Genomic DNA, 24,266 nt, shown 5'->3' with positions numbered 1-24,266 from the left:
GGGAGATGCTTTACAAAATGGGGAAACTGAACTGGATAGCTATTGGTAGAAAAACAAAATAGGACCCATACTTGTCACCCTGAACAAAGCCTGTATCAAAATTGTTCAAATATGTAGGAATTAGACAAAATACTTAAAAACTTTCAGAAGAAACCCCAGGTCATAAAAACAATGGACCCATGTATTTTAGCTGTGGACAGGATCTTCACAATTGCCCAACTGAGCTACTGCCCACTACCCCTATAATAGTTTTTTTTCTATATTATAAGTTCAGGAGAGAGGTATGAGCATATATGTACTTTTATAACTAAAGCTAGTATAAAGATTGTACTAAAAGCTAGTACTAGTACTAGTACAGAAATGTGTTCCCAAATTAGGGTCCATTGAGTGAGATGTACTGAAACATTGCCTTCCAGGAAATAGAAACACATTTCATATGATGCCCTACTGCAAGGCACTCCTAAAACATTCAAAACTTTAAAAATGAATGAGGAGATTATCTCTCTCTCTCTCTCTCTCTCTCTCTCTCTCTCTCTCTCTCTCTTCCTTTTTTGTTTGCATTAGCAAAGATGAATATGGTATGCTAATGTGCTAGGTGGAAAGCTCAGATCACCACCTACCCTCGTGTGCTATTGAATATTGGATGAATGATACAGAATCCTGGGCATAGACTCTAGAATGTAGACAGAGTTGAAAGGAGAAGGCACAGTATAGAATAATTTCCAAAGCTTAGCCCCTGATAATAGAAAAACATTAGGCAGAATTGAGTTCACACAATTAAAGGATCTTGAATGTCCTCAGTAGTCCTAAGAATTACAGGATGATATGATTTCTACAAGTGGAATTTACCCACATTCCCATGTCACTTATAAATGACTGGAAGTAGTATTAGTTAGAGCATGGAGATGGTGGGATCAACTGGTCTACCTCAGACCCAGAAGACGCTTTCTAACAGAAACCTGTTCCACATTATCCCACATGCAAAACAGCTCAGGAAGACAATCTGAGTGAAGATGTGCAAAAGAAGTTTGAAGACCTGACAGTGGAAAATAACATTCCAAAGGAAAACTTAAGACATGTTATTGAAACAGGTAAAGTCGCTTTCCCTGTTTCTGTAGTATTCTGAAATGAACCAAAGGACAAGGAGCTTAATTCATATCTTTCATTTGCAAAATTCAAATTCTTAGACTTTGAGCAATCCCACTGATCTAGATTTTTCCTTTCCTTCTCTTTCCCAGATAACTGTCCTGATGTCTAAGGACCTTGCCTGATGAGCAGACACTTGAGGTTTGTACTTCCTGACATTTGTTCTGTTAGGTATTTTTCCCCCTCTTGATACTTGGCATATGTATGAATGAATGAAATGTTCCCTCCTTCAGGGTTACAGATGAGTATATGTGTTGAAAACATGGAACAAACAACACTCAATTAGTTTTCAGAGTGGGGTTCTTGAGTTGGGAGCAAGTAGGAGAGCTTTGTGTGAAATCATGGAGAAGCAAAGAGTCTTAAAATTGGTGAGTTCCGGTTTAAATAAACTACCCTGCTTTGGAAAATCTTCAGTAACCCTAGCGGATATTTCTTAAAGGCTACAATTCTGGAGGTGGGGATCTAGAGGTTAAACCCAGGGACTCTCTAGCCCTGACTTACATCTCCATCCCATCTTATTCTTTATTCTGACTCCTCATCCAAGATTCAGAAACTCACCTTGAAATTGAGATCCCCATCCGTTAGCCTGGTGAGTCCCTCGGATTACAACCATGCACCATTGCTTCAGGCACAAAACTTATAATTTGTTGCACACATACACATGCACTTTTGAATGTCTCAAAGCATGGGTGACCTTGGAAATGTAGATTTTCCTATGAAAATGATCCCTTGTAATCCATACATGAACAGACAAGGTCTAGAGAGAAGAGCTGTGTATGAATGGTCCTGCACTCCACTAACAAGGAGTGGATTTTTCCTTTTCTTTGAAACACTACCCAATATCATGCAACTGAGATCAGCTTGGTGATACTTTAATTGTTTAAAATACTCACAGATCCTAATGAGATCAGGAATGTTTGCAACATCATCTTATAAAGGACTTCAGAATCATCTGCATGACAACAAAAGACTGTCTGTTTAAAATTATGATTTCAACATTTCTGGGAAGGAGCAAACTCTGTCTTAGAGAATTGCTGTCTGTTCTCTTGAATATCTTTCCTGCTATTCCTGTATAACTAATTTATTAATAAATTTGATCGTATATGCTCAAAGATGAATCTTTGAATCCGTTAATGAGGATTTAAATGCACAGAAATCCCTACTTCACTGTACCTATTAAAAATAAGGATCTATAAAAAACAGGAGGTCATGTTAGCTAAGGATGAGGATAGGGGAAGGGATGGGCTGCAACATCGCAGATGTGAGTGCACTGTGGTCAGTCATGAGGTGTCCCTCCAAAGCTCCTGTGTGCGATCATGCAAGAATAGTCAGAGATAAAATGATAAGATGTGAATGCTGTAACCTAATACATGGATTAATCCACTTGAATGGTCTCCCTGGGTGCTCCTCTAGGCAGGTGGGTATTGCTGGAGGAGGGGGTCCCTGGGCTGTACCTTTGGGGTTTCTATCCTGTCCCTGGTTGGCAGAGCTCTCTCTGCTTCCTGGTGCCTGTCCTGAGATTCTCTCCTCCTCCAGGCCCTTCCGCCATTTTGTTCTGCCTCCCCTTGGGCCAGAGCCATGGAATTGGCCAACCACAGTTTGAACTTCTAAAATGCTGAGCCCAGATAAACTTTTCTTTTTCTCAAAACAGGTCCAATCAGGCATTGCATCACCACAGTAAGACAGCTGAGTAAATTTAATGATGCGGTGATTTTTTTTTTTTCTTAATTAGATATCCCATGAGAGGCCAGGGTTCATGTCCAGACTGCTGAACAAAAAAAGAGAAAGAAAAGTCACAGGAGAGACAGAAAGTATGTAAAGAAAATGCCCACCCAACAGGGATGAGAACAGGATCCCCATTAGTTATAATCCTCCTGGTTTCAGATAATAATCAGATCATTATGAGTTTGAGCTGTAGGGCGGTGCCACTGGGTGTTTGTGCTGAGTTTGAAAAATATGCTGAACACCAATATTGAGAGAGATTCCCTCCTGTACCTATAGTAATATTCCCCATATTTCCCAGGACTGTGGTTCTTGGTCATCGATGGGGGAGAGACAGGTGACATCTGATATGGGGCCAAAGCAGGAGATCACCAGTGAAAGTCGCCATTTGAAGATTTGGACACCTCATTTACAGAGTCCAAAGACTGCAGAGGGTCTCATATAATCAAAAACAACCATCAGAAGGTGCTGGCATATGACATTGTCCCTTAGGTGGTGGACAAAATGCTAATTAGTAGAAAAAGAACGTAGTCCCTTTGAGGAAAGTCTCCCTTTAGGAAATGCCCCTTCCTAAGACAGATGCCTTGGAGGAGAAGGGAGGTGTGTGTTGCCAAACCTACAGGAGGACAGTCAGCAGAGACAGCTCCAGGCAGGTTACATGTGTGCAGACAGGTGCCTGGGGACTTGGAAACCTCGGGCAGCATCAGGGATCTGTGAATCCAGGAAACTCAGACCAGGACAGGAATCACCCACAGCTAGACCTGAAGTCTTTGGGCTCTGAATGCATGTTCAGCAGACCTCAGGACCCATGGGTACAGACTGTAGGTTGTTTTATTCAGATGATTAAAGGAACCAAACAATAAGAATTGAAGTTTACCCTCTGCTTTCTCAGGGACACATATTTGAAACCAAATAAGTAAAAAAAAAAAAAAAAAAAAACCACAATGGACTTCCCTGGTGCATATTAAAGAGGACACCATTCTTGCAGAATTCGTTCAGACCAAATATTATAGAAGAATATTTTCTACAATCAAGTATTTCAAGATCTCTTCATAGGAGAGGTCCCGATGACCACTTGGAGATACATTATGTTCAAATATTCAAAAATCTAAAGTGTCAGAATAGTCTTGCAAGAAGAAAGGTTAGGACACAATATAAAATGATCAATTCCTTGTATGTCCTCCAATTTATCACAACCCAGTGGTGGGATGGTGCAGGACTGTAATTCCAGTACTCAAGAGACTGAGTCAGAACGGTCACCAGTTCAAAGACAGTCTCAGGTAGTGAGCAAGACCCAGTCTCTAAATTAAAAAAATAAAATAAAATACTTGGGGATGTAGCTCAGTTGTAGGACATCCCTATGCTCAAATTCCAGTCCTCCAAAAAAAAGTAGAATATATATATGTACATATATGTATATATTATTTATATTTCATATATAGATATACACACATGGAAATAAATAAATGAATACATATAAATATATAATGTGTGTAGATTTTACATATATATAAATATATATATTTGAGAGAGTGTCCAAAGATCATACAACAATGTCGAGACACAATCAAAGTGATGAAATAGAGAAAAGACTCTATACAGCAAAATAGTTCTTCAAAAGGTGTGTCCCTGTTGGCTAAAAACTTTCCTAAGTTGGTTAAAAGTAAATTAAGTAGTCAGGAATTTGAAACCTCCAGGGCTCCATGTGTAGGGTCAACTGAGTCAGTCCCCTGGACAGCACATCTGTAGGATGGGAAAAGCCACAGGAAATTTGAACCCTTAGAAGACTTGAGTGGCACAGGGCTGAGAGCAGACAGAGGAGAGTTTTCTGCCCAGAGTTGAAGGTCATTGGTTCCAGAGGTGCCCACTTAGAGGTCAGCCCTCAGGGCTGTGGGAAGACAAACCCTATCCTATAAGCCAGCAGAGTGGAGCTGTGTCATGGCAGCCCCAGCCACTAACTCATTCCACACAGTCTTCACAGTAGGCAAAGATGAAGGGTTTGAAGGACATGAGTATTTTAATTTAAAAACTCTCAGACATCAAAAAAAAATTTGCTGATCTTCATGTGGGTATCCACTGGTCCTATGAATGCCATGAAAACATAATGGTGTGAGTCAGTGATCTTTTCATGGATCACAGATGATGGGAAGGTGTCCATCTGTGACTGTTCCAGTGAGTGGACAGGCCTGGCTCCTCTGAAGCTCCATCGTGGACTGGCACATGGCCGCCATCTTGTCCTGGACTCACATGGTTCTCTCTCTTTTCCACCATCCTTGCTGCTCCTTGGAATTTCACATTTCCTCTTTTTATTTGGACAAGATCCATACTGAATTAGTACACACTCCTAGTGCCTCATTATGGCTACATTATCCTGGGGGACAGATTTCCACATAGGAATTGGCCAACAAGGAACTCAATTTTGCCCATGTCAGAAACTCCACCTTCTCTCTAATACAGAGCTTAATTACATTGATTGATTATCAGAGAGCTACATCATCTTCTATTTCTTGGGTAATTCACTGGCTCAGAATGAGTTAACCTTTCATTGAATGGCTGGTTTCCCTTGGTAATATTAGGGGATATATCTTTATATTGTTTGGATGGATACAGGTTTTCATAACTTTTTGCTTTTCACAAATACTTTTTGTTCCCAGGGATAAAAACAAGAGGAGCTTAACAACTGAGCCACATTTTTAGCACTTTTTTATGTTTTATTTTGAGACAGATTCTCACTAATGTGCTTACTTTCTCAATACTAATTGAAGTAACCTACATCAATTACATACAGGGTGTTTATTAAAAACCAAAGGTAAATATCATACTAAATGGAGGAAAAAACTGAAACAATTTCCTTCTAATTTAGAAAGCACAAAAGACTGTTCAGTGTAACTAATCCTATTTCATATAGTCCTTGAAACATGAGCAATTGTGATAAGACAAGAAAAGGAAATCAAAGGATATAAAGAAAACAAAAGAAGTCCAAGTATCTCTGGTTGCTGATGGTATTATTATATTTAGAAGATTCAAAAACACCATCAAATGGCTTGTAGAGGTTGTAACAGAGTTTAGCAAAGAAAAATAGATACAAATTCAACATATGTAAACTAATACATGTCCTATAGTGCCACAGTAATTCAACAGGCAAGGAAATTTGGACAACCTTGCCATTCCCAATCATCAAAAAAAATTTAAATACTTAAAAATTATCTATGCAAGTAAGTAGAAGAGTTGTACAAGAAAAACAGTGAGCACTGGAAGATGAAATTGAAGACCTCTATAGAAATTTGAAGGTCCACTCATGTTCTTGTGTTTTCAGAAATGATATTGTAAAAATGTGCATTCTCCTAAAAGCAATGTACAGATTCAGAGTACTCACTAGGAAAATAAAAATTACATTCATAACAGAATCGGAAATAAAATTTTTAAATGCATTTGGAAGAATAAGAGACCCAGAACACAAAAAGAATTAATAAATAAATTATCAAAGCAGGAGGCACAAAACTACGTGTTCTGAAAACACAGTGTAGAGCAGTACAGCATAAAGAGCCTGGTAATTCCCCCAATATGCGCATGAAGACCTAAGAAATAGAATAGAGGACACTCAGACAAAGTCACATGAGTCTAGGTATCTGATGACTGACTTGTTGACTAAAAAACATTCTTGGGGAAGGCAGACTTTTTAACAAATGTCACAAGGAAAACTAGATAGATATTTGCAGAAAAATAAAATAGGATTCCTGTCCCTCACCCTGCACAAAACTCATATCAAATTGGTTCAAAAATGTGGGAAATAGACAAGAGACTTCCAAACTTCCAGAAGAAATCCAGGGTCAAAAATCCAACATACAGGATCCTCACAGGTACCATTGTGTAGATCCTTTAGCCAGTGTCCTAATAATCACAGGGTGATTGGCTGTGGTTGACCTAATGTGCTGGTTGACCCAAGGGGAATTCATCTGGATATCTTGAAAGAACATGCATCTCAATTCAAGAAATATATATATCATAAATTGACAAGAGGCCAGATTTGAATTATTATCATTATTAAGTTTTTGGTAATATCTTCTTAAATTTAAACATGGAGCTGTTTGAGCGATGCCCTGTTACCTTTCATTTGAGGTAGAGGTACCGTAATCCTATTTGGTTAGGCCACAGGGTACCATCTTTGCTTTTACAAGTAACTTTAAGCATTCAACCAAAATGTTAAAGAAGTGGTACAGGAGCTTGAATAGACATTTTGTCCTTGATCTTCCATGACAGCCATGGGGATCAAAGAGGAAATTCACATTAGTGTCCTTGGAGTGAATGACAGGCTTTGTGCTTGAGACTTGTATAGAGGTCAATGATCTGATCGAACTTAAGATTTGCTAATATTAACCTCATTAGTTAAATAACAGAAGGCCCTGGACAGTCCATGCAAGCCAACCAGGAAACACTGAGCAGACAGAAGGTTCAGGATGAAAAACAATGGATTCATTGTCACTTATTTGAAGTCTCCAATACTATAAAAGAGGCAGCAAACTCATTCTCTCGAATTGCTCATCTACCCTGATCTCCTGAAGGACAGGAGGACAGATCTCATCAAGATGAGGACCTTTCTGCTCGCTCTCAGATCCGCTCTGATCTGTGCTTCATCCCAGTTTGACCCAGCAGAGGTAACCAGATGGGCTGATTTGGGGGTGATCTCTTCCTCCCTCCTTCTCTCTCTCTCTTTCTCCCCAAATTTCTCAATTTTAAGTGACATGGGATTTTAGGAGCATCTCAGCCCACATATATTTATAATCATGAGATGATTCTTCTCGACTTCTCTACTCCAACTCTTTCTGTGACTTTCACATTCCTCCGGAAGTAAGGAAGTTAATAAAAATTAAGGTGCCATAAGGTTCCACAGCTTCACCTACTAGTTCCCATATATTTGGTGATATTTTATTAGCCGTTTCAGATCATCTCAATTCCATGCTCCTTGTTGGAATCTGAACTTATCTGATGGGATTCTACCTGTGGAAAGCACAGCTTCCTTGGCTACGTCCTGATTGGGTTTTTTGTAGAGAAGATCGAACAAGGTGGACACCTGGGAGTCTATCTCCGTCACCTTGAATGGATGGATGCATCAATTTAGTCATCACCTTCTATGCCAAGTAAGTGAAAATTGTCCCCATGTTGAGGAACTGAATAGTTCACTTCTTTCACGTGGGCTGGGCTCCAATCCATGGTGAGACGTCTCGATGATGCTCACAGAATGGAATCTTCTGACCTCTCTTTTTTTCCTGAAGGAGATTGTGGTTTGGAGCTCCTGTTGAACCACATCCCTTAACACAGAGACCCTGAGACAGTGATCAAAGACTATTCCCTTGGAATCCTGAGCTGAGTGCAAAGTCCATCAAACCCCAGCATGTGTGTGGGCTCTTTCCATTCTCTGTCTATTGCCAAGAGATTGCGTCCATTATCTCTAAGGATGAATTCCTAAGAGTCTCCAACACAACCTGAACCATCCCACCCAGAGCTAGGAATTGCCAAGTTTGAGAAACCCTGCCATAGAACATCAGGAAACATCCCATAACATGGAGACCTTGAATGCATGGAAGAGTGAAATCATTGATTGATTTTCCCATCTCAGTTACCTTCTCAATCTCAATATTTGCCCTTATTCAAGCCAAATATAAAGATTTTGCAAAAATAGTCGAGTCAAAGGAGGCTTCTCTTGGCTTGTTTTCAAGGTTGAACAGAAAGTGTGAGAAGTTCTCAGTCATGGCAATCAAAGGAGCTAATGGTGTCTATGGAACTAATTGTGAGTATTTGCTCTCTTGTGTTCTGCATGACCCAGACCTTAATGTGCATGGTAATTCATGGTCCTGGGGACTGCACATATTACCATGTGTGGATGCTCTTCCCATTTCTGCTGATTCTTGCTCATGCAAACCTTGGAAAAATCTAGTAAAACAGTGGACATTGGCGTCACCAGAGAGAGTTAGAATAAGGTCATATCATCTCAGGTTCCCAAGTGGGTGTTGGTATTAATGATGAGTCAGAAATGTTCCCTATTCATGTAGTACATGGGGCTCTCTGGCACCAGAACTACTTAAAACTACCTTAAATTACAAGAAAAATTTCTTTCAATATTCTCCTTCCTCTTGTCTGATAGATACGATCAATCACAATTGCTTTTCATTGTGCAAATTATATAAACATTTTTTTAAAAATAGGAAATACAGACACCATCAAAGAATTATGGTCTGATAGACTGAAACCCCCAATGGCAGAATGGGACTAGAAAAAATAGCAGTGAAATATTCATACTGCATTTGAAATTATTTAAACTTAAGTTAAAAGCAACATAAAAAATAATACATACTTCTATACCTGTGAGGAGGCTGAGTCAGGAAGATTGCAAGTTGGAGGCCAGCCTCAGCAAAAGCGAGGCCCTAAGCAACTCACTGAGACCCTGTCTCTAAATAAAATGCAGAATAGGGCTGGGGATGGGGCTCAGGTGTTGATTGCCCCTGAGTTCAATCCCTGGAACTTAAAAAAATTGACATGAACATACAGCAACATGATTTAATAATATACAATGCATATTTACATGTTCCCATATACATATGCCTACTTATACACTTAGAGTGTATATGTAAAAAATAGAAATGTGACATTTTTATCACATGTACTTATACAAATCTATATTTTTTGTGCATGTCTATATTGTATCTATGTATATCTATATCTATATATAATCATATATAATGGAGTATAATTGCTCATTCTTCTGGTTATACCTGATGTAAGATCACACGGGTCATGTAGTGATATGTGTACATAGGGTAGCACACATGTCCCCTTCAGTTCCTTTACTTTGCTTTATCCAATGTACCTCTATTCTTCCGTAGCCCCCTCCCATTGTGAATTACCATCTGAAAATTAGAGAAAATCTCAGGGTTTTTTTTTTTGGGGGGGGGGTAAGGGGTTGGTTTATTTTGCTTAGCATGATATTCTCCAGCTCCACCCATTTACTGGAAAATGCCATGATTTAATTCTTCTTTATGGCTGAGTGATATTCCATTTTGCATATGGACCCCACTTTCTTTATCCACTCAATTGTTGAAGGCCCCTAGGTTGGTTCCATAGCTTGGTTACTGGGACCTGAGCTGCTATAAATATTGATGTGGTGGCAGCATGTTATATGCTTATTTTAAGTCCTTTGGGTATAGATCAAAAATTTGTCAAGTGTTTCTTTCTGTGTCTCATACTCAGGTGACAATTCCTTACAAATCAAGTACGTCTCAAATGGTGACATTTTATTTTATAATAAACAAGTGGATGCAGATGGCAAGGTTACCTATAAGACTGTGATTGCAGGTAAAATAGTGATTTTACTGTCTAAAGCACAGCATAGTGATTTCCTCTATGTTGCCAATTCAGGAGAGAAGTGTGAGTATAAGTTTTCTGAACTAAGGCACTGGTACAGAAATGTGTTCCCACAATAGATCCCATTGACTCAGGTGTACTGAGGGATTGTCTCTCTGAAAATGAGAGGTGCATTTCATATGGCATCCTATCAAAAAATCACTCCTAAATGTTGCAAACCATATTCTGCAGACTTCTTATTGATACTCATTGCAGTGGGTGTTTGGCACCTAATGAACCAAGATTTTAACATAACATTCCAATTATATTCCCATACTTGTGAATGTACAATTGTGAATCCCAACCTTACACAAAATTATAAAGCACCAGTGAACAATATGGAAAAAAATACTTATGTACGTATAAAAAGTCAAATGTGGTACACTCAGTTCAGTATGAATGACCACAGTGATTTCCACCATAAACCCTTTATTTTATCATAATTGTTCCAATAGTTACCAAACTTATAGATTTTTTTCTTTGAATAAATACTTAATAAGACCAGCCCCTCACATATGCTGCTCCAATCCTGATGGGGACGTAGACTTTTGAGTCTTTCCAGAGAACAAACAAAAGCTGCATTTGAACCTTTGAGGTCTTAGATCAACATTTGAAATAGATGGAGCTAGACTCTTAATTTCTCAAAGATGAAGGAGGAGAGTTTCCCTCTCTCTCTTTTTTCTTTCTTTGCATTAGCAGAGATGATGCTAATGAGCTAGGTGGAAAGTTCAGATCAATTTCACCCCCCACCCCTTTTCCCATTGAATTTTAGACGAATGATCCAGAATACTGGGCATAGACTCTAGAATGTAGACAGAGTTGAAATGAGAAGCCACCATATAGAATAATTCCCAAAGCTTAGGCCCTGGAGATGTTCAGGAGAATGCATAAATATTAGGCAAGATTGAGTTAACACAATAAAGGGTTTTGAAAGTTTGCAATAGTCCTAAGAATTCCAAGATGATATGATACATGGAATTTATCCATGTCACTCAAAAATGACCTGGGAATACCAGTAATCAGAGATGGAGATGGTGGGATCATCTGGTCTACCTGGGACCCAGAGGATGCTTTCTGACAGAAACCTCTTCCACGTTTCCCCACATGCAAAACAGCTAAGGAAGACAGTCTGAGTGAAGAAGAGAAGAAGAAGTTTGAAGAGCTGACAGTGGAGAATAAGATTCCAAAGGAGAAAATAAGAAATATTATTGAAACTGGTAAAGTCACTTTCTCTTTTCGTGTTGTATTCTGAAATGAAGCAAAAGACAAGCAGCTTAATTCATATCTTTCATTTCCAAAATGCAAATCATTACAATGAGCCACTGCAGTGACATAGATTTTCCCTTCCCTTCTCTTTCACAGATGACTCTCCTGCTGCCTAAGGACCTTGCCTGATGAGCAGACACTTGAGGTTTGTACTTCCTGACATTTTGTTCTGTTAGTTATTTTTCCCCTTATGATACTTAGCATAGGTATGAATGAGTGAAATTGTCCCTTCTTCAGTGTGTTGAGATGACTAGATGTGTTTAAAACATAGATCAAATGACATCCCTTTAGTTTTCAGAGTGGGTTCTTTTATTGGGAGACAATGGGAAAGCTTTTTGAGAAGCCATGGAGAATGGAATAGTATTAACATTGGTGAATACGTTACATTGTAGTGGCAAAATCATCAATACCCCTAAAGGAGATTTCTTAAAGACTTTCAGATTTCAGAGGGAAAGGTATGAGAGACTTAACCCAGGGACAATCTACTACTGAATTACATCTCTACCACATCTTATTCTTTATTTTGACATGGCCTCCAAGACGCAGAATCTGGCTTTGAACTTGAGATCCTCCTTCTCTTGATACAGTCTCTGAGTCCTGGAATTAGAGGCATACACCATTGCTCCTGGAACACAAAAAAATCTTAATGTGTTGCACACATGCACATGCACCTTAGCATCCCTCAAACAAGAGGTGATCTTGCAAGTGTAAACTTTCCTATGAAAGTGACCTCTGTAGATCCCATACTTATATGAACACATAAGTTCTGAGGAAAGATATGTGTGTGAGCATTCCTGCACTTCACTACCCATGATTGGATTTTTCCTTTGCATTCTAACACTCCCCAATATCATGTCATTAAGATCTGCTTGGCAATATTTTAATTTCTTTTCCTTTTGATTCCTACAGATCCTAATAAGATCAGGAATGTTTGCAAGTTCATCTTCTCAAGGGCTCAGGAATCATCACTATGAATATTAAATGTTGTACTTTTATTAAAATTGTAATTTTTTCTTTTCTGTAAAGTTGCCAACTCTGTTTAAGGGATTTCTTATCAGTTCTATTCTATATCTTTCCTGCTATTTCTGTATTCTTAATTGATTTAATACATTTGACCTCCTATGCACAAATATAAGTGATATATGGTTTGGGGTTTGTATCTTGTGGTGAGCAGAGCTCTCTCTGCTTCCTGGTATCATGCGCTGAGCTGCTCTCTTCCTCCAGGCCCTTTCACAATTTTGTTCTGCTTGTGCTTGGCCCGAGTCATGGAGTCACCAAAACATGGACTAATCCTCTAAATCCATGAACCATAAATAAAAATTACCCTTCTCTATAATTGTACTCATAAGGTCTTTGTATCACAACAGTGAAAAACTTTATTAAAAGGGTTCTTTTATGATGAAATAGAAAAAAATTTTTGATCAGATGTAACTTAAGAGACCAGGCTGTGTGCCAAGACTGTGCTTAAAAAGAAAAAAAAAAATAGAAAAGAAAATAGAAAATGATAGAGACTTACAAGATGCAATAAAAATGTTCCTTCTTATATGAATGAAGTTGAAGATTCTGTTTGGCCTGAAAAATGTCTGCTTATGTGATATCAGACAACGTTCAAATCTTGTTGTGTATCACCTGCCTGGGTACTCCTGAGACTCCCTCCTGGGATGGCAGATGGCCGCCATCTTGTCCTGGGATCACTTGGAATTCTCTCACTTCTCCAGCATCCATGCTGATTCTTGGAAGTTCACATTTCCTCTTTTGACATGGACATGATCCAAATGAAGTGGCCCAACCAAAATGCACCTCATTTTAACTTAATTCCCACTTGAGACCTTGGTCTTGTGGGACAGATTTCAGTATAGGAATTGTCAGAGAGGGAACTCAATTCAGCTCCTACCAGGAACTTCATCCTGTCTGATTATTAAAATTGATTATCAGATAACTACATCATCTTATATGTCTTGGGTAAATCATTTTTCAGGAGGAGTTAACCTTTAAATGTATGGCTGGTTTTATTTATCAGATATTATGCTACCTATTTCTCACTGCTTTGGGTGGACATAGGTTGTCTTAATATAATTTCATTCTTAATTTCTTTGTTACTAGGGAACAAAATGAGAGGAACTAAATCACTGAGCTACATTCCCAGCCCTTTTTATATTTTATTTTGAGACGGAATCTCACTAAATTGCTTAGAATCTCACTATTAATTGAAGGAGCTTATATCAACCCCATAAAAGCCATTTATGACAATCCCAAAGTCAATATAGTACTAAATGGAGAAAAACTAAAAGAATTTCTTCATAGTTCAGGAACAATATAAGTGTGTCTGCTGTTACCATCTTATTACATATAGTCCATGAAACATTAGCCAAAATGATCAGGCAAGAAAAGCAAATCAAAGATACAAAAAGTAAAACGAGAAAGCCAACTATCTGTGATTGCTGATAACATTGTCATATTCACAAAATTAAAAACTACACCAGAAGTCTTCTAAAGTTTATAAATGAGTTTATCAAAGTAGCAAGATACACATGTAAACCAATCGACTGCCTACACTGCCACAGTTAATACAGCAGGAAAAGAAATTTGGAAAACCATTCCAATCATAACAATGACAAATATGTATATTCTTGGAAATTATCTAAGCAAGAAGTTAAAAGAGTCCTACAAGGAAATTCACAGAACATTGAAGAAAGAAATTGAAGAAAACCATAGAAGAAGAACATTCCATGTTTTTGGATAGGCTGAATTAATATTGTAAAACTAGACATCCTTCCAACAGCAATAAACAAACTTACCATTAAAACATGAATGACATTTTTACTAAACTGGAAAAAAATACTTTTAAATGCATTTGTAAGTATCAGAGAACCTGAGCAGGGAAAGAAATAGTAAGCAAAAACTATCAAAGCAGAAGACACCAAAATACCTGATCTGAGAAGGACACTACCGAGCTGTAGAGCAAACAGAGCATGGAAATTCCACCAAGATGGGCATGAAGACCAAAAATAGAATAGAGGGCACTGAGACAAATTCCTATGAGTATATCTATCTGATGTTTGACACGTTGCCAAAAATATATACTGGGAGATGAGAGATGCTTTACAAAATGGCACAGGTAAACTGGGTAGCCATTGGTAGTAAAACAAAAGAGGACCCATATTCCTCACCCTGCACAAAACCTGTATCAAAATTGTTCAGATATGTAGGAATTAGACAAAAGACTTAAAAACTTCTAGAAGAAATCTCAGGCCATAAATCCAATGGACAGGTGTATTTTAGTTGTTGACGGGATCCTCTCCGTTGCCCTTGGTGTAGACCCTATAGCAAGTGATCTAATTCTTTCAGAGTGATTGGCTGTGGTTGATCTAATGTGGTTGTTGTCCCAGGGATAATTCATCTGGGTTACTTCAAAGAGCACGGATCTAAACAAAACAAAACAAAATCATACATTGGCAAGAGGCTAGCATTTGTATGATCATTATCATTTTTTGGTAATATCTTCTTAAATTTAAACTTGGACTTGATTGAGAGATGCCTTGTTACCTTGCATTTGAGGTAGAGATACCATAATCTAATTTGATTAGGCCACAGGGTACCATCTTTGATTTTAGAAGTATCTGTGACCATTCAACTAAAATGTTAGAGAGGTGACACAGGAACTTGAATAGAAGTTTTGTTCTTTTTCTACCATTCAGCCATGGGGATCAAGGAGGAAATAAACATTACTGTCCTTGGAATCAATGACTGGCACTGTATGAGAGCCATACATAAAGGCCAATTATTTGGTCAAACTAAAGCTTTTCCAGTATCCATATTATTAGGTAAAGAACAGGAGTTCCTAGAGAGCTCATCCCTGACAACCAGGAAACACTGAGCAGACAGAAGATCTCAGGATGAAAACAATGGATTCATTGCCTGTCATGTCAAGTCACCAATGCTATATAAAGGGGCAGCCAACTCGTTCTGTCCAGTACCCACCTCCCCTGAGCTTTTGCAGAGTGGAAGACAGATCCCATCAAGATGAGGACCTTTCTGCTCGCTCTTGGATTCAGCCTGATCTGTGCTTCATCCCAGGTCAATCCAGCAGAGGTACCTGGATGGGCTGATCTTGAGGTGATCTCTCTCTCTCTCTCTCTCTCTCTCTCTCTCTCTCTCTTTCTCTCTCTCTCTCTCTCTCTCTCTCTCTCCTTCTTTCTCTCTCTCTTCCCACATTTCTCAATTTTATGTGACATGGGATTTTATGCGCATCTCATTCCACAAACATCTATATTCATGATATTAACCTTCCCTGTTCATGGTATTCAACTCTTTTTATGACTATCACATTCCTCTTTAAGTAAATAAATGTAAAAAAATTTAATCTGCTAAAGTGCTATCTACTACTTGACATATATTTGCTGATACCACTTAGTTGTGGCAGAGCCTCTCAATTCCATGCTTCTGTGGGAATCTGAGCCATGACTTTATCTAAAACATTTCTACCTTGTGGTGTGCAGAGCTTGCATGACGACTGCTTGATTGGATTTAGTTTTTCTTCTGAGCTAAACCAGCTGCAATGGTTATGATAAGTGTGGACGAGAGAAGAACAAGAGGAGCCAGTAGCCATTTCCAGGGGATCTTTCCTTTGCAGGTCACCAGGGACTGGCATCTGCCTTAGGAAGGGGCATTTCCTACAGGGAGACTTTCCTCAAAGGGACAATGTTCTTTTTCTGCTCATTAGCATTGTGTCCACCTCCTAAGGGACAATGACATATGCCAGCACCTTCTGATGGTTGTTGTTTGATCATAAAGAGACCCTCTGCAGTCTTTGGACTCTGTGAGTGATGTGTCCAAATCTGCAAGTGGCGACTTTCATTGGTGATCTCCTCTGCCTTGGCCCCATGTCAGATGTCACCTGTCTCTCCCACAGTGATGACCAAGAACCACAGTCCTGGGAAATATGGGGAATGTTTATCCAGGGACAGGAGGGACTCTCTCTCAACATTGGTGTTCAGAACATTTCTTAACATCAGCCCAAACACCCAGGGGCACCACCCTACAGCTCAAATACATAATGATCTGATTATTATCTGACACTAGGAGGATTGTAACTAATGGGGATCCTGCCCTTATCCCTGTCAGGTGGGCATTTCTTTACATTCTCTCAGTCTCTCCTGTGACTTTCCTTTCTCTTTTTTCATTCAGCAGTCTGGACATGAAGCCTGGCCACTCATGGGATATCTGATTAAAAAAAAAATATCCATCACATCAGTAAATTTACTCAGCTGTTTTACTGTGGTGATGAAATGCCTTACTAGAACTACTTTTAGAGGAGAAAAAGTTTATCTGGGCTCAGAGTTTTAGAAGTTCAAACCGTGGTTGGCCAATTCCATGGCTCTGGCCCAAGGGGAGGCAGAACAAAATGGCGGCAGGGCCTGGAGGAGGAGAGCAGCTCAGGACGGGGCACCAGGGAGCAGAGAGAGCTCTGCTCACCAGGGACAGGACAGAGACCCCAAAGGCGCGGCCCAGGGACCCCCTCCTACAGCCACCCCCACCTGCCTACGGTCACCACCCATCGAGTCCATTCAAGTGGATTAATCCATTTATTAGGTTAGAGCATTCACATTTTATCATTTCATCTCTGACTATTCTTGCATAATCTCACTCAGGAGCTTTGGAGGGACACTTCATATCTGACCACAGCACACTTATATCTGTGATGTTGCAGCCCATCCCTTTTCCTATCCTTATGTGAAGTCAGCCATCACGTAATCCTCCTTAACTTTTTTATATCTAAATATAAAGATATTTATTTATCTATAAATAAACCTCCTGTTTATTTATAAATCCTGCTTTTTAATAGGTACAGTGAAGTAGGTATTTCTGTGCATTTAAATCCTCATTAACGGATTCAAAGGCTCATATTTGAGCATATAACATCAAATTTATTAATCAATTAGTAATACAGAAATAGCAGGAAAGATATTAAAGAGAACAGACAGCAAATCTCTAAGACAAAGTTTGCTCTTTCTCAGAAATAATGAAATCATAATTTTTAAAGAGAGAGTCTTTTGTCGTCATGCATATGATTCTGAAGTCCTTTAGAAGATGATGTTGCAAACATTCCTGATCTCATTAGGATCTGTCAATATTTAAAAGAAAATAATTAAAGTATCTTCAAGCTGATCTCAGTTGCATGATATTGGGTAACATTTCAATGAAAAGGAAAGATCCACTCCTGGGTAGTGGAGTGCAGGACTCCTCACACACAGCTCTTCTCTCTGGACCTTGTCTGTTCATGTATGGATTACATAGGGAGCATTTTCATAGAAAAATCTACATTTCCAAAGCCACGCTTGCTTTGAGAGCTTCTAAGGGGCATGTGCATATGTGCAACAAATTATAAATTTTGTGCCTGGAACAATGGTGGATTCTTATAATGCCAGTGACTTAGGTGTAGGACGAAGATCTCAAGTTCAAGGTGAGTTTCTGAATCTTAGATGCTGCATCAGAATACAGAATAAGATGGGATGGAGATGTAACTCAGGGATAGGGAATCGCTGGGTTTGACCTCTAGTTTCTCACCTCCAAAACTCTAAGTCTTTGAGAAATCTCCTCCAGGGTTATTGGAGATTTTTCATTGCAAGGTAGTTTATTCACACTGGAACTCCCCAATGTTCAGACTATTCCCTTCTCCATGGCTTCAAAGAAATTCCCCACTCTCTCTCAACTCAAGAACCCTATTCTGAAAACTAAAGGAGTGTTGTTTGATCCATGTTTTAAACACATATCGTCATCTCAATATCCTGAAGGAGAGAACATTTCACTCCTTGAAACATTTGCAAACTATCATAAAAGGGAGAAAAATACCTAAGAAAACAAAATGTCAGGAAGTACAAACCTAAAGTGTCTGCTCATTAAGCAAGGTTCTTAGACATCAGGACAGTTATCTAGGAAAGAAAAGGGAAGGAAAAAATAGATCACTGGGGTTGCTCAATGTTCAAAGATTTGAATTTTGCAAATGGAAGATATGAATCAAGCTCCCTCTACTTTGGCTCATTTCAGAATACTACAGGAACAGGGAAAGTGACTTTACCTGTTTCAATTACATTTCTTATGTTTTGCTTTGGAATGTTCTTCTCCACCGTCAGCTCTTCAAAAATCTTATGTTCATCACCCTGAATGGCTTCCTTAGCTGTTTTGCATGTGGGATAATGCGGAAGAGGTTTCTGTTAGAAAGCATCCTCTGGGTCCCAGGTAGACCAGTTGATCCCACCATCTTCATGCTCTAATACTACTTCCAGGTCATTCGTGGGTGACATGGGAATGCGGGTAAATTCCACTTATGGAACATAATATCATGTGTAATTCTAAGCACTACTGAGGACATTCAAGACTCTTTATTGGGTGAACACAGTCCTGCCTAATGTTTTCACATTGTCCAGAACAAATCCAGGGCCTGAGTTTGGGAAATGTTTTATACGGTGGCTTCTAATTTCAACTGTGTACACATTCTACAGTTTATGCCACAGTCCTTTGGACCATTCATCCAATATTCAAGACTAAAAGACGGTGCAATTTATCTGAAGTTTTCACCTAGCATATTAGCATGGTCATCTGTGCTAATGCAAAGCAAATAAATAAAGAAATTAATTAATTAATTAATTAATAATAAGGAAAAAAGAGAAATTCTCCTCCTTCATTTTTGAAGGTTTGCAACTTTTAGAAGTGACTTTTAGTAAGTCACTCTATGCAATGTGTCTCTATTTCCTGGAAGGCAATATTCAGTACACCTCACTCAATGGACCCTTCCCTGGGAACATATTTCTGTACTAGTACTAGTACTAGCTTTTAGTACAAGCTTTGTACTAGCTTTAGGTTCAGAAATACATATATGCTCAGACTTCTCTCCTGAACTGATAACAGAAAAGAAATTACTATAGGGGCTGGGGCTGCAGCTCAGTTGGTAGAGTGCTTTCCTCCCATACACAAGGCCCTGGGTTTAATCCCAAGCACTATAAAAATAAAAATAAGTATAAAAAATGTAAACAAAAGAAAAAAAAAGAAAGAAAAAAATCAGAATTTACTATGCTGTGCCTCAGACGATAAATGCGCTTATACTTACCAGCTAGTGCAGTTATATGCGTAACCTTGCCATTTCCATCCACATTTGTATTATAAAATATTATGACCCCAGCAGAGAAGTACTTGATTTGGAAGAAATTTTGCCCTTTGTCTGTGATAGAAAAAAAAAACACTTCAAAACTCTAAATTATCATCTTTCTTAAAAAATCCTTTGGTGTGACTTGCTGGCTATCCACTATTATGGATATTTTCTTCCAGAATAATCTCTGTTTCACTAAAGTTCCATGTCCTGTGTTAGAATCAGGCACAAAAGCTACAGACAAAGGCCAACAATTCCACATCCCCATCTTAATGCGGTAAAGAGTCCTGACCTCGGAATCATCTAGGCATTCATGGATGGCAAGTGGTTTCCTGAGAGCCAAGATCCTGGTTGCAGGATCTTCAGAATCATGGTAGGTGGAGAGCTCGCACTTTCTAAATCATCCCACAGAAGCGAATGTTCAAATCCTCAGCAATTTTATGACCAAATTATGCAGTCTAAGCAATATTATCATGTATTCCATCCATGTCGAATGAATACATCACATTAAACTTGAAGCATAGAAAGAGCTGGGTATCTCTAACTCTCTCTCTCTCGGTCTCAATTTATATATATATATATATATATATATATATATATATATATATATATATATATATACAATTATACATATTTCATGTTATAGAAATGTCCCACTTCTATTTTTTCAATACACATATGTATAAATATGCATAAATATGCATATCATGATATACTTGTACCTTATTGAATCACATTTCTGTATATTCATATTCCAATGGGAAATGAATCTTCTCTGATCAAGACTAGAATACCTCATTGGACATTTTTGTCTCCATCAAATGAAACATGTAGGCAATTGGTCCTTTAATATTATAGGATGTGTTTTTGAAAATTTGTTATGTTAAAGCAAAAATATAGAAGTCTCTTATTGTTTGGGTTATTTTAGCTGTACTTTAAATTAGGTTGAATTCAACGTAAACATTTTGCTGTAATTTTCACTATTCTCAATCTTACTTTTGAGGTTTCAGACTGTCGGATCACAAATCCTTGATTGTGTGTCTATTACACATCTTTTTAATATTCAGAATCTTTGTTCAATGAAAAGCAGGTGTGATCATATCTGTCAGAGAAGAAGGCTAATTTTGCAGGAACATCCCACTTGGGAACCTGAGATGATATGGACCTTATTCTAACTCTCACTGGAGACTCCAATGCTCACCAGTTCACCAGCATTTCCAAGGTTGCATGAGCAAGGTGAAGTTTGCTAATGGTGGCCAGTGTCCAGACCCCCCAATGTGAGTGCCAACCAAGACCAGGAATCTGGACACCCCTCAAGGCTTGGGTCATGCAGTCCACATTAGAGCAAATACTCACACTTGGCTTCAAAAACATCATGAGGTCCTTTTGTGGCCACCACTGAGAACTTCTGACACTCCCCATTGGACCTTAAAAACAAACCAAGAGAAGGTCCCTTTTCCCTCATCTATTCTTGCCAAAATCTTTGTATTGGATTTGAAGAAGACCCAATATGGATATCTCAAAATTCAACTCACCTTGAACTTCATCAATAATTATATTAACAGGAGGTGTTTGGGTGCCATATTGTCATTTCCAATTTGTTTTTATGGAGGGAGGGGAGATCAGCATGGGAAGAGATGCATGTTTGAAAACTTCAATGACCAATTGGTGTTGAAACTCATGGTCTGAATCATAAATAGACTCTGCTTCCTATGAACAAATTCTCATTTTATTTTCTCCTGGTCTTGATTGAAAAATATTTAAGACTTTCATGATGTATTGTCATATTTGCGTTTTGATTTCAAGGAATATCATAGTTGTTTATTTATACACACTTTGTCATCGAATTAACCATTGAGTCATTCTTATGTGCAATGAATTAAATTTCAACCATGAAGATGAGACATTCTATATACACCTATATATATTACATTTAGATTTTATAGAGATTTTAAATTTTTGCCACACTATCCCAATAACCAAATAATCGTGATCATTCTACAAATATTCATTCTACAAATATTAACTTCCTAGTACATATATATATATATAAAATCAATTTTGTCATAGAAAATGTCAGCTGGAGAATCATGATTGTCATGGATCCATGTGTAGATCCTCCTCTTTTGAATTCATCCTTAAAGCTAATGGATGCAATCTATTGTCAATAGACAGAAAATGGAAAGAGTCCAGCACTCATACTGGGGTTCTGATGGACCTTTGAACTCAGCTCAGGATTCCAAGGAAAGAGTCTTTGCTCACTGTCTCGGGGTCTCTATGTTAAGGGATGTGGTTCAACAGGATCTCAAAACCACAATCTCCTTCAAGAAAACACCAATAGTGGTGAGTCTCTGGGGTGCTCCTGTTGATGTCCATGTTCCTCACAACCAAGAACACACATCCATGAAGAGGACCTGTGAGCATCATCAAGACGTCTCACCATGGATTGGAGCCCAGCCCACGTGTCAGAAGTGAACCATTTAGTTCCTTAACATGGGGACAATTTTCACTTACTTGACGTAGAAAGTGACGGCTAACTCCTCACATGCATCAATACATTCAAGGTGACGGAGAAGGACTCTCAGATCTCCTTCTTCACTAATCTTCTCTAGGTTATCAGCTCCTAAGTGAATGGTGCGCCAGTCCCCAGTGATCTGCAAAGGAAAGGTCCCCTGGGGATGGCTACTGGCTCCTCCTCCTCATCTCTCATCCACATTTATTAGAACCATTTCAGGTGGTTTAGCTCAGAAGGAAGCAACAAACGAAATCAGGAGGTAGCCATGCAAGCTCTGCTCTCCAGAGGAAGAATCCCATCAGATAAGGTCAGATTCCCACAGGGAGCATGGAATTGAGAGGCTCTGAAACAGATGAACAACTTCACCAAATGTATGGGAACTAGTAGGTGACACTGTGTCACCTTATGGCACCTTAACTTTTATTAATTTCCTTACTTCAGGAGGAATGTGATAGTCAGAGAAAGAATCAGAATACAGAAGTAGAGAAGGATCATCTCATGATTACAGATGTATGTGGAATGAGATGCTCCTAAAATCCCATGTCACTTAAAATTGGGAAATTTGGGGAGAAAGAGAGAAAGAAGGAGCCAGGAAGAGATCACCCCCAAATCAGCCCATCCAGGTACCTCTGCTGGGTCAAACTGGGATGAGGCACAGATCAGAGTGAATCCAAGAGCGAGCAGAAAGGTCCTCATCTTGATGCAATCTGTCTTCCTGTCCGTCAGGGGCTCAGGGGAGGTGAGTGAGTGGAGAGAACGAGTTTGCTGCCTCTTTATACAGTATTGATGGCTTGGCATGAGCAGCAATGGATCTATTGTTTATCATCCTGAACCTTCTGTTTGCTCAGGGCTTCCTGGTTGGCTTGGATGGGCCCTCTAGATTCTTCTGTTATTTAACTAATAAGATTAATATTAGTAAAAGCTGAAGTTCAACCAGATCATTGACTTCTAGATATGACTCATGCACAAAGCCTGTCATTGACTCCAAGGACAGTAATGTGAATTTCCTCTTTGATCCCCATGGCTGTCATGGAAAATTAAGGACAAAACATCTATTCAGACTCCTGTATCACTTCTTAAACATTTGGGTTGAATGCTTAAAGTTACTTGTAAAATCAAAGATGGTACCCTGTGGCCTAACCAAATAGGAGTACTGTACCTCTACATCAAATACAAGGTAACTAGGCATATCTCACACAGGTCCATGTTTAATTTAAGAAGATATTATCAAAAAATTAATAACAATAATAATTCATTTATATATATATACATATATATAATTTATGAGATATATATATATTTTCAACTGAGATACATGTTGCTTCAAGTTATCCAGTTGAATCCCCCTTGTGTCTCCACCAAGTAGATCAACCACAGCCAATCACCCCGAGAGAATCAGGGCACTGGCTATAGGGTCTACACCAATGGTAACTGTGAGGATCCTGTATGTTGGATTTTTGACCCTGGTTTTCTTGGAAGTTTGGAAGTCTCTTGTCTATTTCCCACATTTTTGAACTAATTTGATGTGAGTTTTGTGCATGGTGAGGGACAGGAGTCCTATTCTATTTTTCTACAAATATCTATCCATAGATATTTCCCTCATAACAAGTCTGACTTCCCCAAGAACGTATTTCTGGCAACATGTCAGACATCAGATGCCTAGACTCATGTGACTTTGTCTCAATATCCTTTATTCTATTTCTTAGGTCTTCATCCTCATATTGGGGAGTTACCAGGCTCTTTTTGCTATACTGCTGTGTAGTATATTTTCAGAACAGGTATTTCTTGGCCTCCTGCTTAGACAGTCTGACTTATTATTTCATTTTTGCTCTGGGTCTCTTATTCTTCCAAATGCATTTAAAACATTTTATTTCTAATTCTGTGATAAATGTCTTTTTTTTATTTACATGGGGACTGCTCTGAATCTGTACATTGCTTTTAATAGAATGGACATTTTTACAATATGAATTCTGCCTATTCAAGAACATGGGTGGTCCTTCAATTGTCTGTGGACTTCTTTAATTCCTTTCCCAGTGTTCACCGAATTTCATTGTACAGCTCTTCTACCTACAT

The sequence above is a fragment of the Callospermophilus lateralis genome, chromosome Y (genome assembly GCF_048772815.1).
Source record: "Callospermophilus lateralis isolate mCalLat2 chromosome Y, mCalLat2.hap1, whole genome shotgun sequence".
In the NCBI taxonomy this organism is placed as follows: Eukaryota; Metazoa; Chordata; class Mammalia; order Rodentia; family Sciuridae; genus Callospermophilus; species Callospermophilus lateralis.
The sequence above is the reverse complement of the archived record's forward strand: the minus strand, read 5'-3'. Positions refer to the sequence as shown.